The sequence below is a fragment of the Pseudophryne corroboree genome, chromosome 4, assembly GCF_028390025.1.
Source record: "Pseudophryne corroboree isolate aPseCor3 chromosome 4, aPseCor3.hap2, whole genome shotgun sequence".
NCBI classification, from domain to species: Eukaryota; Metazoa; Chordata; class Amphibia; order Anura; family Myobatrachidae; genus Pseudophryne; species Pseudophryne corroboree.
The window spans coordinates 891,074,505-891,081,833 of NC_086447.1; the positions used below are offsets into that span (position 1 = coordinate 891,074,505).

Genomic DNA, 7,329 nt, shown 5'->3' on the forward strand with positions numbered 1-7,329 from the left:
CAGTAGTTGTGTCCCCAGTACTGTGCCCCCTGTAGCTGTGCCCACAGTAGTATTGCCCCCAGTACTGTGCCCCCTGTAGAGTTGTGCCCCCTGTAGAGTTGTGCCCCTGTAGAGTTGTGCCCCCAGTAGTATTGCCCCCTGTACTGTGCCCCCTGTAGAGTTGTGCCCCTTAGTTGCGCCGCTTACAAAAAATAAATAAATAAATGAATACTCACAATCCCCGCTCCTGTTTCCCGACCGCTGCTGCCCTCCATCTCCGGCCGCCGGTGCCACTCCTCGGATTTATGGGAGAGACACCATGACGTCTCTCCCATAGCACCGCATATGCACTCCAGGTCAATTATGACTTCTAGCGTCTATGCGCCACTCCCACAATGCAGTGACTTCATCGCGCACCACACAGCAGCGCATCTACACAGCATCGGGCAGCACCAGTAGCGGATCTTGCCATGGCAGCGGTGCCCTCCAGACGGCGGCGGCGGCACCCTCCGGATGGCGGCGGCGCCCCGTGCAAAAATCCTGCTTGCCCGTAGCAAGATCCGCTACTGATTAAGAAGGAAGTCCAGGCACAATGTAATATACACCCCCCTTCCCTGGACCCCCCTGTCTTAAGTGCCCCGGGCCCCCCCAAGGCTTAATCTGGCCCTGGATGAAGGTGACAGGTAAGGGAGGGCATGGGGTTTTCTCTGCTAGGCCTAGGCAATTATATAACACCTCCCCACACACACACACGCACGCACACACACACACACACACACACACACACACACACACACACACACACACACACACACACACACACACACGCACACACTTCCTTCTCTCTGTGCCCCTGATGTTCCTACATTATCATTTTATAAAATGTTGGTAACCAGTTAGATTCCCCTAGTCAATAACCGTAGTTCAGAGAAAATTATGGACCAGTTTAAATGTTTTTGACATTATGAAGAATATTAATTAAAAAGACACCATGGGGAAGATGTATCAAGCCTTGGAGAAAGATGGAATGCCAGGAGCAATTTACACCAAACTTGGTACACATACAGTACGATTTACATTCTGGAAAAAAATACTATGGGGCAAAAACACCCCTAGCACCCCTAGGGGTGGGGATGGGAAGGGGGTGACATGGTGCCTGCTATACCAAATCACGGAGGGGGGAGGGCACAATGCTCTGTTTCTGGAAAGCTTGATAGTCAGCAACTGCTTATCTGCAGTGTAAAGGGTAACAACAGCTCTACCACTGACCTTAAGTGTTGGGCAAAAATCTTTACCTTTTTACCTCAAAGGAGGAGCCCTAAGGAGAGTGAGAAGCTAAGCAAGGAGACCTAGGGCCCTTTAGAATAGAGTCAGCCTATCCTTGCAAACCTTACATAGTTAACATACAGCGGGCGGAGCTTGGCCTGTCGTCCCAGCATTTGCAGCACTGAGCAGGGCAGCAACAGAGGCGGGACGGGGCAGAGAAGGAGGCGGATTATTCTCCTCAGCACCAGCATGTTGACAGCATCAATCCAGGGAAGCCCAGAGGTGCGGCCTGACAAAGATTGCCATTATTCTTTAAATTCCGTAGCAAAGCACGGGTACTCAGCTAGTTTTAAATAAAGTATAGTAGTGTCGGGTTGGTATTGGGTGACCCGCGTTTGGGATTCCGGAGGTCACCATACCGACCCTTGGATACAGGTCTCCAGAATGTCAGGAAGGGGGGGGGGAAGGGCAAGCGCAACGACTCATAGGTTCTATTTCCACTTTATGGGTGTCTGGACACCCACAATTGGGAATAGTCCCTGTTAGTCGGCATGCCGACTGTCGAGCTGTCCAGAGCTTGGGATTCCAGCGTCGGTATAGTGACCGGGTACCATATCGCTGGTGCCAAGCCCCTTAATATCTAGGGTGTAGCCAAACATAGCAAACAAAAAAAAAGTTAAAAAAAAGTTAAAAACGATTTGCAATTTGCAAGACACAATTAATTATTTTTATTTTTAATGTTAAAATTTTATAATTAATATGAGAAGGCCCCAAAGCCAAATAAAAGTTTATTTACAAGATATTTAAATTTGCTTTTCTAACCTCAGTTTCATATCTTCTACCAACAGTACATTACATAATGTACTGATAAACTGTGTGATCCCTACAGTCATGTACTCAATATGTTATGTAACGTAGGGATCTTGTCAGGTTTTCTCACTTTATAGGTTATAACACCCATAGTCGTCATCATCATCATCATCATCATCATCATCATCATCATCATCATAATAACAACAGTAATAATAATAAGGTGTGTGAATCACTTGCCGAATAGGATCCCCACAACAGTCAGGAAAAGCCTATTCCTTACATAGAGCGATCACACCGCTGTCTGGGTTATTTAAGGGCGCAGTTTGTTTTCTTCCTCTTCATTAAGCTTCCTGCGCTTTCCTCTTTGCCCCACGCAGAGGATTTAAGTAATCTGTAAGAATGCTGAGTGTAAAACCATTAGGCGCTTTCATCATGTTTACATCCCAACAGCAAACAACCGCTCCTTCTAATGGTGTAATCCAGACCACACACAGAGGTGCTCCAGGGTGTCCTCTCTCCCCCCCTTGTACTGTACCCAGGTGAGGTGTGTCTGATACAGTATCTCCTGGCCAGCAATATTGCTACTGTATGTCTAAGTAGGCTATGTCACAACAGCTCTGCAGAGACAATAACCAGACTATCTATTAATAATGTGCTTATTTCTTATATTTCATGTTATTTACAGTATACAGAATACCCGGAAAATATAACTGGACATAGTGGGTGCTATATGGCCAATAATGCAAAAAAACAAAATTTAATATACTGTACTGTACAGTGTGTAAGGAGCAGCCAAATACAATATACGACCGTCTCTATAAAACGTATTGTTGTAATGGCTATATTCCAAAAGGATATCTATTAACTGAAGCTCCATCCAATGATCTGTTTCACTTCCTACTTTACGGAATCCCTCACAGAAGAATGATTTAAAGGGGTCTATTCATGAAGCGGTGAAAAGTGAGGAGAAGTGAGCCTGTGGAGAAGTTGCCCATGGCTACCAATCAGCATTGAAGTAACATTTATCATTTGCATACTACACAATTGTATGGAGCAGCTGATTGGTTGCCATGGGCAAATTCTCCATCGGCTCACTTCTCCACTCTTTTCACTGCTTCATGAATAGATCCCTAACTGTTTCTTCCACTGCATTTATTCAAACCGTTCGCTAGCTCTAAACCCATCGATAATCTATGGAAAATATACTGTATTGTAAAATCAGGACACAACTGGGTACATTTACAGAATAAAAAGGTGCAAAGCTCAAAGGGAATAGACTCTCGCAACATGTATAATGCTGTAGAAACGAATGGGCCCTACACATTTACCGATTACACTGAAACATATGAACAATCTTGTTCATTAATGAACGAGATAACGTTCATATCTTTCAGTGTGTAGGCACCAACGATGAACGATGTGCGGCCCCTCGCTTGTTCATCGTTGGTGCCGGCTTGTTTATGCCTGCAAGTCATAATTGGACAATATCGTCCATATTATTATTACCATGCAGGGCTATAGGGCTAAGTGATGGGGGGAGTGAAGATACTTCATCCCCCTCGTCACCCCACCACCATCAGCCGTCGGGTCGTCCGTTGGCCGTATCGGCCTTCGGGCACCTCGGCGGCCGATCGGCCAGTGTGTAGGGCCCTTAAAATAGAGCCCACAAAGAAGAATGTAGACAAAGACATGTACAGTATACATACACGAAAAAGTATCCAGGGCTATGGAGACTCAGCTGTAGGGCCACGGTGACTCTGAGGGGGAGTGGCCAAATCAGGCAGGTGTGGCCACATTTCCTTTTTGAAAAATATAAAACTTGTAAAATACACTGCATGTTCAAAAGAAGTACAACATTTAAACATTCTCTATTTTTTGTAGTATAGAAGATCTACACTGTCTAGACAGTCATTGGGTTGACACAAAGGTCGACAGGGTCAACATGTCGACATGCTAATGATTGGCACAAGTTTTTTAAAAATCTTTTTGGTTGTTATTTTGTATGGTTAGCCATATCTAAGCACAACTAGTAAATCCCCTTATGAGCTCGCTTTGCTTGCCATGCTTCGGGTAAGGTGGCTTGCCACAGGTTACTAATCCCAATCGTAGCCCATGTGGTTGGTAAATCAAGCAAAAAGTGGAAAAACAGGAAAAAAAAGGCCAAAACTTGTGTTAATCATTTGTGTGTCGACCAGTGTCATGTCAATCCTTTGACCATGTCAGCCTTTTGTACCTGTTGACTTTAAGCACCATCTACCTTTTACTTGTCAACCTTTTGACCATGTCGACTTTGTGTACCTGTCTTCCCAATGCATGTCGACCATATGGGGTCGACCTACTGACTGTTGACCTATATATTGGAACCCATATTTTGTTACTCTGTAAAAAAAAAAGAAGTAAATAATATTATTGTCTACAAATAGAACAAAGCAGGTATCCTTCCTTACCAGTATACATTTGTATGCAGTGGCGTATCTATAATGGATGCAGTGTGTGTGGTGCACATGGGCCCCTGGGTCCAGAGGGGGCCCATACCGCAAACATACTCTCCTATACTTACCTTTCTGGCATCCATCAGTGTCCATGTGTGGGCTCCCTCCTCTCTCGAGTCTGTAGCCGGCAGCGCTGAGTTTACAGTGTATGCGCAGGTCTCCGAAAAATGGCCGCCGCACCATTTTTTCGGAGACCTGCACATGTGCTGTAGACTCTGACACTGTGCCAGAGTCTCTAGTGCTCACTCAGAGCACTAACAGCACAGCCGCTGCCGGCTATGCGACAGGAGGAGGCCCACACACGGAGACTGCACACAGGTCCCCTCCTCTCTAGATATGCCCGTGTTTGTATGTACTGTATCTAGCATGACAGAAATACAAGTTATTACTTTAACTGAGGAAGCCGCTGACACGAATAAACAGGTGGGGAAACGCGTCTTTTTAAATTTTTAAAGCTGATCCTGAGTACCTAATTGATATACCACGCAAAAACAACTTGTCTCACAACTAGGGAATTTCTCCTTGATCTCCACATAAGGCTTGCTGAGAAGGTTTGAAGCACCAGAGCCAGGAGTTGAAAAGCTATACAACCCAGGAGGAGGATGTGGTAATATATACGTATTAACATGGCCATGCTTAATTAACAGCTGCTTTGCATGAACAAGCCTGCTCTTTCCAAAGAAAAACTGCTTTAAAAATCCTGCATGCTAACCAATTAACAACTGCAATAGCAGAGACTATAGGGCCATACACACTAGAAGATATTTTTCAAAGAACTGAAAGATAATGACGATTGTGAATGATATTATCTAGTGTGTATGGCCCTCCAATCAATGATGCGTGCACCCGCACTCGTTGATTGGAGGTTGGCAGTCGGCTGTGCTGCCTGCTCAATGTGAGCAATGTCACTTGTGACATTGCTCATCACAGCATGTGTGTACGGAGCCGTGATGACCGATGTGCACAATGTGACATTGCTCACCTCCCTGGCAGCGGCCTAGCAGCGGCTCCCTCCCCTCCAGCAGCTCCATCTCCGCCAGTGGCTTCATATCTGAGCCGCTGATGGGAGCCGCTGACCGCTCAGCAAATCTCCCCTCCAGCAGCTCCCTCCCTGCCAGCAGCTTCATATCTGAGCCACTGACAGGAGCTGCTGACCGCTCAGCATCTCCGTCCACTGCACCACCAATGAAGTTATAAACCCACTGTGCCACCAACCCACTGTGCCACCAATTTAATATAAAATTAATTATAATGGGTTTAATATTATATATATGTGTATATATATGTGTGTGTGTGTGTGTGTGTGTGTGTGTGTGTGAGTGTGTGTATTTATATATATGTATATATAAATATAAAGGCTGTCTAAAACTTGCGCTCGGAACACTAGCAGCAATTTGTAAGAAGCCCCTGTTAGTGGACTCCTACAACCCAATTTCTACAAACAAAAGCCAATTGCGATTAGTATATAGCCTTAAAATATACATGCATTCAATTTCTTAGTTTCATGTATATTCCAGAGAATTTTCTCCACGGTGTGGGTTACTTTGTATTAAATACCTGTAAATATACCCTCACACCAAAAGATCACCCGAAAGATATGGCCAAAGGCCTAGTTAGATAGGATACCAAATAAGCTTTTTATTAAAAGAAATACATATACAGTTACAATAACATCACAATACAGTTCAGGAAATCCGTCAATCTCAACAGTTGGAACAAACACCTTCACAGGTGTGAGGTCAGAGATGTAATGGTGAACTAGACAGAAGACAGTAACTGATTTGACCCAACGCGTTTCGTCAAGATGACTTCTTCAGGGGTTAGCATATGATATCACAAAGGGAAAAAACCCTCACAAATGATGGCATCCATATTCCATATATATGAAATAAAATTGATTGGATCAGTTGGTCCACCCAAAATATTTTGGGCAATGGTACCAATCAACATAGAGCTTTCTCTTATGAGTATTCGGCTCTTTTTGCTGAGCCTGATTGCAGTTACTGTATAAATATTTTCTGAACAGGGTCCTTAAATTGAGTCTGCAGCCTCCAGAATAGTTTCACACAGCAACCAGATTCATGTAATACAGTATATATATATATAGTAGGAAATTTTAAGTCCGGCACTCACAATAACAAAATAATAGCATGTCGGGTGCCCCATTAACACCTAAAGCTAGGTGTAATAGGTAGAGAAAGCAGAATTGGCACTCCAGACTTTGTCAAATAAATCACACACAGGCAGGTGTATGCTGGTCGACGTTTCAGGGGCCGTTCTCCCTTTTATCAAGACATAAAAAGTAAAACACGAAACAACATTTAAATAGACTCACCCTACGTGAAGAGACAGCCTCCGCTCCGTCCAGCTGGAGTCCAGTGACGTCATCGGCGCGACCCTGCGCCGGCGCTCCGTTCTCACTGGATAGGTGCGGTCAGCTGGTACATGGTGATTGTTGCCTAGAAACCTGTATAAACAAAACAGCGTGCAAAATATAAAAATCCAAAACTGCCTTTGCTGACAATGCCTAGACGAAAGAAGATCGCAGCATGCACTTTAAAATTAACTCATCTGGTGCTGCATCTATCATAATGATCAGACGGAAAAAAACAAAATATAGCCTTGTAGCATACTATTGGATGGGATAAAGACATATAATCTACCTAGAAAGGGAAAACTAGTCATAGTAATTTCCTATAGTTTGTAGATACTAGAAATCCAGACTAAATAGGCATGTAATTTAAATAAGCAACCAAATAGATAACGAAATTAATATCAG

The 7,329-nt window shown here is 44.1% G+C and overlaps 1 long non-coding RNA gene across 1 annotated transcript; it reads right to left on the reverse strand.

Moving 5' to 3' along the window:
- Positions 1-2,073: 2,073 nt before the first annotated feature.
- On the reverse strand, positions 2,074-7,005 carry LOC134911868 (uncharacterized). Its single transcript, XR_010176916.1, has 3 exons — positions 6,886-7,005; positions 3,765-3,857; positions 2,074-2,449 (listed from the first exon to the last, which is right to left on the reverse strand). It is a non-coding gene; the product is annotated as an uncharacterized LOC134911868 (long non-coding RNA).
- Positions 7,006-7,329: the final 324 nt, after the last annotated feature.